An 11,984-nucleotide genomic window follows, 5' to 3' on the forward strand; every position below is an offset into this window, starting at 1 on the left:
GGAAGCCTGACATTGCATTTTGTTCACCAATGTACTGTAATCTGGTGTATAATTTGACACCGCAACTCTGATTGAGTCTTGTAAGTGGTGTATAATTTGACACCGCAACTCTGATTGAGTCTTGTAAGTGTGCATCAGTAAGGCGTGTTCTGTGTTTGTTCTTGATGAAGTTCATGTTCGAAAAGGCTGATTCACAGAGATAGGTTGAACCAAAAAGGCAGGCAACTTTCATAGCTGCTGTGCATACACCACTGTACTTTTCTGTGTCCACAAGGCACCAAAAGTTTGGTGCAGACTGATGGGTTTTGAGGTGGAGGTCATTTTGCAACGTTAGGATTTCCATCTCTACCTGTCCAACATCCAAGTTGAGCATAGCACTTAGTTGCTCAGCAGTGCATGTCATGTCCACTTGCATGAAAGGATATGAAACGAATGACACACATGTCTCAAGTTGATCAAAGTCACAAAACCTGTTCTCAAACTCTTGCCCTAGTCTGTTTATGACTTGGGAGTACTTTTCTACAGCTTTGTCAAAAGCTGCAGATGCAGAAGCATTGTCATTCAACACTGACTGTACGGAGGGAAAGTGCAGCACTTTTTTTCTCTGTAAATGCACAGAGAAAATGTTCATCTTAGCTTTAAATGCGTTTACAGCACTTATCATGTCGGCGACAGTCTTACCTTTGCCTTGCAGCTCACAGTTCAAATGGTTCAGTTTCCCAGTGATGTCTGTTAAAAATGCAAGGTCAAGTATCCACTCAGTGTCCTCAAGCAGCGAGGTGTCTTCCCCTTTGGATTGCATGAACTCTTTGATTTCGCCCAGAAGTGACAAAAAAACGCTGCAAAATTCGTCCCCTGCTGAGCCATTGGATTTCTGTGTGCAGTAACATATTCAACTGACAGGTCCTCCAATAGCACCTTGAATGTCCTGTGTTGTTTGGCTTTGGAGCGGATGCCATTTATGATGTTCACGACAGGAGTCATAACATGATCAAAGCCGGTTACTTTTGCACATAACGCCTGCTGGTGAATGATACAGTGGTAATGTAGAAATGTTGGGAAGTCTGGGTCACCTGTGCATTGCGCAATGAAGCCTGCATGTCGGCCGGTCATGGCAGGAGCCCTGTCTGTCGTCACCGACACCAGCTTTTCTAATGGTACCGTTTTCTCCTCGAAGTAGCTTTTAACTGCGTTGTAGATGTCAATTCCCCTCGTTGTTGTCTTCAGGGGCAGAAGTGTCAGGAGTTCTTCTTTGGTGGAGAAATCATCAAACACCATTCGGATAAACATCATCAGCTGAGCTGTACTGGTGCTGTCCATGGACTCGTCGCACTGGATGCTAAACCACCTACACTTAGCCAGATCCCAGTCCAGTTGCTCTGTCAAGTTTTCGGACATAGCTGACATTCTTCTAACCATCGTACTTGCCCCCAGTTGGACACTGGAGAGAGTGGAGATGGCATCGGGACCATTCTTCTCATCTTTGAATACAGTGTTTGTAACTATCATCATTGCATCTTTCAAAACCTTCGAAAAGGCTTTCTTGCTCTTTATCAAAAAATTGGCAGCTCTAAACGAAGCTTCAGTTGCTTTTGTGATTTTATCACTGGCCTCGTGAAAAAAGACTGTTGTTTGGGTGTGTGGGTAGTTAGCATCGAAGCTTTTGTGACACGTACTGAAGTGTCTCTCCACATTGTGCCACTTTGCCGTCGCAACAGTCATCCCGCAAATGAGACACACACATTTTTCTTTCACTGTCGTAAAAAAGAACTCTTCCTCCCAATCACTGTGAAAATGGTATGTTTTCTTTCGCTTTTCTGCCATGTTTTCTTCATTTTGGGGGGTAAAAACCACATCTAACGCCTCATCCTAGTTGCACCGCGACCGTGCGTCATAGCGATATTCCACGCATATCACGTGAAACGGCAGAATCATAGCTTTCTGACAAGACCAAGCACTTGTTGGTAGTCCAATGTTTTCACAGCGAAAAAAAATGATAAAGTTACACTAAAATTATGTATAACAGAGCTTTGCAGCTCTGCACACACATTACTCTTGGATGGATTACTCGCAAATGCAGGCTCACACAGAAATGCATATCACATGAAAGCGCAGGAGCAGAGCTTTCCAATGATACCACACACATCATTGTACTGCCATCCCATCACGCTATAAATCCAGATCAATTTTCTACAAAATAAAAACCTGACGAATTTCTTTACAATCCATTATACAGATCTTGTTATCAGTCACTTCATATAGTGAGGAATATCGTATCTTACCANGTCCCACCATCATGGTTCTTATATTGCCAGATTCCAGAGAGTCTCCCCTCTTCATATATGGTAGAATATGTCTTTTTCCAACTTGCTATGGTGAGATACACAAAAATGTAAGAATTTAGTCACACGGATTTGTTTTTTTCATTGATATAAAAATTAATATAAAATACAGGCACATAGACGGACATGAAATGATGGCATCTGGTTAGCCCAGATTGTCCTGAAAAAAACAAGATATAGCATGTGTATGTAGCCTTTATAATGACTGATATGAGCTTAAAAGTAAAGGCAGTAAAAAATACCCCAAAAACGCCTAGGGCCCATAGGGTTAACTCCATAATATGGATAAAATGTATAATTTCACTTCCAACAGACATTTCAATCAATCAATCAATTTTATTTATAAAGCCCAATATCACAAATCACAATTTGCCTCACAGGGCTTTACATCATACGACATCCCTCTGTCCTTTGGACCCTCGCAGTGGATAAGGAAAAACTCCCCCAAAAAAACCCTTTAACGGGGGAAAAAACAGTAGAAATATCAGGAAGAGCAACTGAGGAGGGATCCCTCTTCCAGGACGGACAGACGTGCAATAGATGTCGTACAGAACAGATCAGCATAATAGATTAACAGTAATCCGTATGACACAATGAGACAGAAAGAGAGACAGATAGAGAGACAGAGACAGAGAGAGATGCAGGACAGACAGTAATGACAGTAGCTTACAACAACATTAATGAAAGTAATAATATTATAATTATAATTCTGGCTATTGTGGTACAATATGTTGAAAGTATATAGTAATATCTGATAGTATACGTGACAATAATCATAGTATAATAATAGTAGGAGTATGACTAATGGTAACAGCAGCAGCAGGAGGCATCTGGCAGGACCACGGCAGAGAGAGAGAGAGAGAGAGAGAGAAGGAGTGAAGGTGCCCGGTGTATTATAGGGGGTCCTCCGGCAGACTAGGCCTAAGTCAGCCTAACTAGGTACAAGGCAAGCCTGAGCCAGCCCTAACTATAAGCTTTATCAAAGAGGAAAGTCTTAAGTCTAGACTTAAATGTGGAGACGGTGTCTGCCTCCCGGATTGCAACAGGAAGATGGTTTCACAGGAGAGGAACCTGATAGCTGAAGGCTCTGGCTCCTGATCTATTTTTGAAGACTTTAGGGACCACGAGTAACCCTGCATTCTCAGAGCGCAGTGTTCTGGTGGGATAATATGGCACTATGAGCTCTCTAAGATATGACGGAGCCTGACTATTTAGAGCTTTATAAGTTAACAGTAGGATCCATCCATCCATCTTCTAACCGCTTCATCCTCTTGCAGGTCGCGGGGAGGCTGGAGCCTATCGCAGCTGACATCGGGCGAGAGGCAGGGTACACCCTGGACAGGTCGCCAGACTATCGCAGGGCTGACACATAGAGACAGACAACCATTCATGCTTACATTCACACCTACGGCCAATTTAGAGTCACCAATTAACCTAATCCCCAATCTGCATGTCTTTGGACTGTGGGAGGAAGCCGGAGTGCCCGGAGAGAACCCACGCTGACACGGGGAGAACATGCGAACTCCGCATAGAAGGGCTCCCACACCGAACGGGGGGATCGAACGGGGAACCCTCTTGCTGTGAGGCGACAGTGCTAACCACCACACCACCGTGCCGCCCTTAACAGTAGGATTTTAAATCCAATTCTGGATTTTACAGGGAGCAAGTGCAGAGAAGCTAAAACAGGAGAAATATGATCTCGTTTTTTAAGTTCCTGTTAGTACACGTAGTGCCGCCAGAGTTTTTGAAGACTTATTATAGCTACCTAATAATAGGGAGTTACAGTAATCCAGCCTTGAGGTAACAAAAGCGTGGACCAATTTTTCTGCATCTTTTCGGGTCAAGACAGGCCTAGTTTTTGCAATATTACGCAGATGAAAAAATGCAGTCCGGGAAGTTTGTTTTAAATGAGAATTAAAAGACAAATCTTGATCAAATATTACCCGGAGGTTTCTTGAAGGTAGTGCTAGAGCCAGAGCAATGCCATCTAGAGAAACTATGTCATCAGATAAAGAGTCTCTGAGTTGTTTGGGGCCAACAACAATAACTTCAGTTTTGTCTGAATTTAACATAAGGAAATTGGTGCTCATCCAGGTTTTTATGTCTGTAAGGCATAAAAGCGGGTGTATTGCTGAGTGGGGAAAAGCGGTTAGAAACATGAACAGAAACATTTCAATGTTGTCACACAGAAACATTTGGTAAGAGAGTGGAGGGCGTGATTTCCCCGGGGCAATGCAAATGGACGAGATGTGGTTGAGAAAAGAAGCATTGTCTCATGACAACTAGTGGGTCATTCATCACCGCGTTTTGCCCCTAGGCTGGATACTTTAAGATGGCATCTGAAACTTGAGGGATCCCAAGTGACTTTTTACCTCCTTTTGGCCTAAGGATGGCTGAATGAAGTGTTTGTCCAGTCGGGGGTAATACAGGGGTGAGTCCTAAAGACTTGACCCCCAGTGGTCTCGTTGGTCCTGTTCATTGATAATACTGGTTCAAGGGAAGTCCGGAGAGGCTGTTCCTCTACAAAAGAAATGATTAACAATGTTTAATAACACATAAACACAGGCTAACTAGAGCCGAAACACAGGTGTCTACAAACCAACAGGGTTGTGTGGTTCGGGCACTGGGAGGAGAGAGAGAGAGAGAGAGAGCCGAATGTGCGTTTGGCACTGCCACTGCCAGCATCTACCTACAGCAAAACACTGGTTTACTGTGTGTGCGCTGCTTAACGAGCGGCACAGCAATAATCAATATATAAACATGCCTGCGTCTTTCAGAGAGGTATGGACCAGAGGAGCGAGGGGGGAGAGTCTACCTGGCAAAATAGCAGCTATAATGAGCGTTTATATTTCAAAAATGAAGCATGGAGGGGAGCAGTAAACAAACCATGCCCACCTGTGGCGTCTGAAGCCAGGTAACCCGGACAGGGAAGCGTGTACCGAATGCCGAAAAGAGACGGGTACCTTCCGCTTTTATATTGTGAGTTCAATGATTGTGGAATCAGGATAACGGAAGCCATAGTAACAAATGTAAACAAAGAGAGAGAGAAAAAAGAGAAATGCTCATTCTGTTACAATCTTTTACACATATTTTTGCCAGACTGTCTAAATGGGAATGGCTGTTGCCATAGCTTTCCTTCAGGGGCAGGGTCTGGATCATCGATAACTTGGTTGCCTTGACCCTTTCGCACAGACTGATAGCCCTGCCTCCACCAAGAGGCCTGATCGAGGAGGTTAAGAGGAAAGTTGTGGACTTCTTCTGGTCAGGGCAGCACCAGTTGCGTTCGTCGGTGCTATATCTGCCGGTGCAGGGAGGGAGGACAGGGCCTGGTGGACATCACATCTTGTATCACAGCCTTCAGACTGCAGACAGCTCAAAAACTGTTGTACAACTTCGGCCTGCCTTGGATGGGCACTGCCTGTCTGCTGCTGAGAAGAGCTGGATGCTTAGGACTGGGCAAACATCTCTTCCTGCCCCAGCCCCAGTCCATAGACTTGACTGGTTTGACACATTTTTACCTGTTTTACAGGCATGGCAGGTCTTCTCATTCCACTGAAAGGCTGTAGGGATACCTGGGATGTGGTTCTTTGAGGAGCCCCTCTTTGGCAGGAGTTTCATGGCCTCTCAAGTCCTGTCATCTGTTAGCCTGAGATCCAGACTGAGAGGCTGGCATAGTTCAAATAAACACAAGAAATTTGTGCTCTAAATAAAGGATCAGCGCTCAGTGAATAACCTCTTAAGCCCTATGATAAGCTATTATGGCAAGGCTTAACTATACAGACCAGTGAGCAGTGATGGACTGATGTGCTGACATACTGCGGTAAGCGTGTTGTGTCATTTCCGGTGTTTCTGTGATAGCGTCTCTGTGCTGCTCTAGCGAACTCTACAAGCTTGCTTTCTGTTTTTTCTTCAGTTGCTTAACATCTACTTCAAGTCTTAACCCACACTAGTTCTGTTTAAGCACTTACAGCTCTCCTCTTTTTACGACTTTCTTGCTATTCCTAGCTGTTGTTTGCACGTTATTAGCCTTGATAGCTACATTAGCTTAACAGTTAGCGATGGCTTCTCCATCTGCTCTTTCTTGCTCTGTGTGCGAGATGTTTAGCTATGCCTCTGCCTTCTTTAGCGACAGTGGTAATTGTAACAAGTGCAAGCCCGGTTCTAGGCAGGCATATATGAGGGGGCAGTCATAAATGTGAAGGGGGCATCATGCTCCAACACATTTTTGCCATAGGTAGAGCTGACAAATAAAGGTCACTCACTCACTCACTCACTCACTGGATGTGGGGATGCTGTGTGAGTGCCCTATAGAGGGTGTCAAAGCACCGTGGTCTCGAATGTGCTCGCCGCTTGTTTTGTTGTTGATAACAGTGTTTTCTACATGGAATTGGGTTGTTGTTAGCTGTGTGTCCAACCCCCAACCTAAAGAAATGGATTGCACTTTGTCAGGCCTCTACCCTAAGACATGTCCAACTTGGGTGTCCCACCTGAAGACTAAGCTCCTGCTGGTATAGCTCTTAGGGTCACTGAGGCACGCAAATCCCCTGACCACAATAAGGTGGCAATCCCTCAGGGAGGAAAACTGAAAAATAAACTGAACAAAAAATAAAATAAAAATTAAGAAAAAATAAAATAAAAATATCCTTCATCCAGGCACAACCAACATCTTAACATTTATCTTATTGGATGGCCATTAGGCATATAGACATATGAAATAAATTTGAACCTAATAATTACAATAACCTCACTATAGCCAGTATTTACCAAAGCTAGTCTTATAAAAAAACTTCTCAAACTAACAGAACTAACAAACACAACAGATATAGGCTAGAGCAGAACATTTTATACTTTTTTGTTTTGTTTTTTGTCTTTTTTTTTTGTTAGCAATTTAACAGATTTCTCTTCACTCCACTCTCCTTTGAGCTGCTGAAAGCTGCAGGAGTGAAAAGTTAATAAAAGCTTTGTAAAAATCGCTGTGATTATCAAAAAACAGCGTGCAGAACTAGAGGCTGGGCGGGGCTTTATGTAGGGGTCTGGCACACACAGGGCATTTGTCCTCAGCATGTGACATGCAGCAGACATCTCTCGCTGTGCTTGTGTGATTAAAGAAACATTCGCACTGACAGGCTCACACTCTATGCTCACACTGCTATATTTACTTTTTTTTGTTGTTAAGTATCTCACAACACGAGACACTACAACGAGTTTAATGGAGCTTCACGTTACTGCTGCATTATGCCTCACTGAGACTGAGAAACCTGACGCCGATGCATCTTGGCTCATTTGCATACTAAACAGTGATTGGGTGTTTACCGGGGGGAGGATCTCTGCTGACCGCAGACAGTAGATCACACACAGCGGGCACACAGCATGGAGTGGAGTGGAGACTGATGAGAAAACTTTCCTGTTTTGTGCCTTTTTCGGCGGCCCCCTCTTGCCCCTGCGTAGAACCAGCATCGAACAAGTGTATCTTATTTGCTGCATTGGAGGCGAGGCTCAGTGAATTGGAAGCGAGGCTCTGCACCATGGAAAATCATTCAGTAGCTGTGGTAGTTAGCCAGCCCCCTGTAGCTGGTGCAGAGCCACATAGCATAACTTCTGCTAGCGGTCCCCCCGGTAACCCCTGTGCAGCCGGGAGGCTGGGTAACTGTCCAGGACAAGCTTAATTCCAAGCCGAAGCCCACGGTTCACCACCAGCCTGTTCATGTTTCTAACCACTTTTCCCCACTCAGCGACACATCCGCTGAGGAGAAAACTCTGGTTATTGGCAGCTCTATACTCTGAGAAACGTGAAGTTATCAACACCAGCGGCCATTGTCAAATGTATCCCTGGGGCCAGAGCGGGCAACATTGAGTCAAACTTAAAACTGCTGGCTAAGGCTAAACGTAGATTTAGTAAGATCCTTATTCACGTTAGCGGCACCGACACCCGGTTAAGGTTTTGAGTAATTTCCGAGAAGTTCTGATAAAAAAATAAATTTAAAAAAAATACAGACTATAGAATAGGACTGACAACCTCTCCAATGTCTCATGTCAATTAATTAACACTATCTGTCGGCTTTTTTTTTTTTTTTTGCTGCTGCTGCGCTGTGTCTCCAGTTGTAAGTGGCTTTGCTAAATTTTTCTACAATAATAAATTAGATTAACTTTTGGTCTATAATATTGTTGGCTATATTTCGCATTTTAATAAAAAAAACTTATAAACACTTATAAAGAAATAAACACCGAAATAATTAGTGGAAACTTTTTTTTTATTAATACTCCTCCTCTCTGACATACTAACACACACACACACACACACACACACATTGAACACGCGATTGAATGAATGAATGAATGAACATTTGAAGCGGTTCAGCCGCAGTTCTGCCGGCTGGCACGGTCACTGTTGAGATTACATTTACATTTACATTTTTATTATTAACAAAATGTTTTTTTATTGACCGTATGAATGGTTTTGTTTTCAAATAAATATTTGGAAACAAAAATGTATTTTTTGGTGTACTTCTACAGAGTTTTGCAATATGTATAGCCTACCTGTATGTATCAAAATGTATAATTTTCAGCAGCGGTCGGAGGTATAAACGCTTAGAAGTCTAGTGTGTTTCATTTTTGTAACTTATGGCTTCAGAAAGCATACAAGACACATTTTTAGGAAAAGACATAGGAAGAGAAACTTGTTTTATCTAAACAGAATTATTTGCATTATAAAAACCCAAACGGTCTGTCAGACCGCCTGTCAGAGTGACTGTTTCCTCATTCATTCCAAAAAATGTTCACACCAGGGTGAAAAATGCGTTCTCTGCGTCTTCTTTCATCGTTTCGATGTCTCCTTCTTGCAACAATAACCGCAGCCATGTGTGTGCAATTTCGCATACAAACCGTTTGCACCTCCCTTTGACACGTGTTAAATATAGATGAAGTTTCTATGAGCAAAATTGCTTTCAGGTTTGATAAATCACTTTGCGTGTGCTAAATTCATATATTTACATTTTCTCCTCCCAGCACATGCACAATTGCGTGTAAACGCCCCATATTGCATATTCATTGCAGCAAACGTACTTACTGGATGCAGACGCGCTATTTTGCACCTTTGAAAGATGCAACCCTTAGGGCGCACTATTAGTAAATCAGTTTGTACATTTTTTTGCGCGTGCAATGAGTTCACACACATTTTTATACACGCAAACCTTTAGTAGATCCGGCCCAAAATGGTTGAAACTGAACAAACTATCTCTAAATGTAAAAAACAAACAATTTCATACTATTTTCAGGCAGAAAACAGTATAACGTAGACAATGCAAAGATCTTCATTGAAGGCACTGAAATTAAGAAAGTATCCTCTGCTCGCTTCCTAGGTGTTGTGGTAGATGAAAATTGTACTTGGAAAGAACATATTTATTTTGTAGCCAAAAAGGTGTCCAAGTCTCTGAGAATCATCAGAAAGATAAGTTCATTCCTCAATAGATCTAGTTTGTTTATTTTATATTAAAGCTTAATATACCCATATCTAATCTACTGTAATATTGTTTGGGCTAACACAAACCTGTAAACCTAAACTCTGTAAGCTCCACTTAATCTAAAAACATTTTGTCAGAGCAGCTACAAATTCAAATACAAGGGCTCCATTCTCTCCTCTATTTTCTAAAATGAGGATCCTAACCATATTTGATATTAATGTCATGCAATTCTGCATTTTCATCTATAAGGCAATTCACCAAAGTCATGAATTCCCCTAACCGCTTCCAGCAATATTTTCGCGTGAATTCCAGTATACACTCATACGCAACAAGACAAGCAGGACACCTGCAACTCCCCCCCTGCCGTACTAGCAGAGGGCAATTCACTATTAAATATAAAGGGATCACATTATGGAATGAACATCATAATCATGCAGATGCCACTGCCTCCTTGTTTATATTTAAAAAGAGATTACTGATGAAACTATTTAAACACTATGTTTAACAGTTTACTAGGACTAGTTGATCGTGTTACAATTAACTTGTTTAAATTATTTTTTATTTCTTCTTATTTCTTCCTATTTCTTTTTGCTTCTCTTATTTAACCTTATTTTATTCATTATTTGTTTTGTTGTTACCTGATATAATGTTCATTATTAATTTTTCTTGACTAAACAAGGTCAAGGTGGGGTCAATTTATAAGCCCTCGTAGGGTTTCCGACCTCACCTGCACATTCCCTACCCACTCTCTATATAGAGTGATTTGTACTGAATTTATAATTTGTCACTTTTTTATGTGCAAATAAAAAAATAAACAAACATTGTTAACCCATTATTTGATGTCCAATAGAGTTCGAATCTGGTGACTGTGGATGCCTTCTCTTCCATTTGATTCCATTTTGATTTTAATTTCATTGAATGCAAATCAACTGTTTTGGTTGAAACACCAGTGTAAAGGCAGGGAACTAAATCATAAATAAAACAGACTTATTAAAACCAGTCCTGTCTCTGAAAGGACTGAAAACACGAAATAAGTTTGTTGCTCTGCTCTTGCTGGATCAAACAGATCAACAACCAAGACAGATTCAGTTATTATCTGCCCACTTTGGCACTTACTTCAGAGCTAGGCTACCTTCCAAAATGGGCTTAATCAAACACAGTTGCAATAATCCCTCAAATTCTCAAAGCCCTGTGTCCATTCATTCATTGTCTTGATTACATGACATCCAAACAATATAGTACTTCATCCTGATGTATGATTTGTTCAGTGTGTTCAGCAGTTCATATGCAAAAGCATGCTTTGGTGGACCGGTAGCTGAATGAACATCTTTCTTCCTAGCTGATGATACTGCTCAGTTGCAAGGAAATGATTGAGCCTTGAATCAGACAAATGGGTTCAGAAGCCATATCTCCACAAGGGTGTTATAATGCCAGAGTTGTTAAGAGAATCCACCAGTGATACATGAAGACCCAAAGAGAAAATATTTGAGGATTAGAAGAGTGAAGGTGATAAAGAAGAAAGAGAAGGCTTGTTTAGATGTATGAGCATAGCGGTCGTAGTTGTGTCAGTGGTCCTTACTTTGTAGAACAGTCAGATCCTCATTCACACTGTTTCATATTCTGTTCATCTCGTTCTTGGAACTGACAAAGCTACAATCAATCAATCAATGGCTAATCATCAGTTAAATACTCTGGGAAGAATGTGCTTCATTGTCACAGACCCTGGATGAGTTTTTTTTCTCTGAAACAGCATACACTCATCTGTTGCTCTATTATTTGCCTTTACCCACCGGATTGATGGCAGACATGCCATTCATTTTTCAGACTTGCAGTTCCAGCTTTTTTACTTTATTACTTATTTCCCACCAGATGAGATGTGCTGATGAAACAGCTTCAGCTAGAAGCTGTGCCCATTTTTTCTCTCAATATGCTCCAGCAGCTGTAGCTTTGGAAACGCCCAGGATATTGGATGTAGTTATGTCATGGAAGTAAAATGGTATAAGCAGGGGCGGAAATCCCGGGGGGGGACAGGGGGGACATGACTTCCCCTTCAATAAAGCTGTACCCCCCTAGAATAATTTGAGACACAATTAATAATTTTTGAACAATGCAGTAGTATTTATTAAAAGCACAATGTAAGCGGTGCTCATTATAATCGCGCAATAATGTGCTATTTAAATCT

This window comes from Epinephelus moara, chromosome 10 (genome assembly GCF_006386435.1).
Source record: "Epinephelus moara isolate mb chromosome 10, YSFRI_EMoa_1.0, whole genome shotgun sequence".
NCBI lineage: Eukaryota > Metazoa > Chordata > Actinopteri > Perciformes > Serranidae > Epinephelus > Epinephelus moara.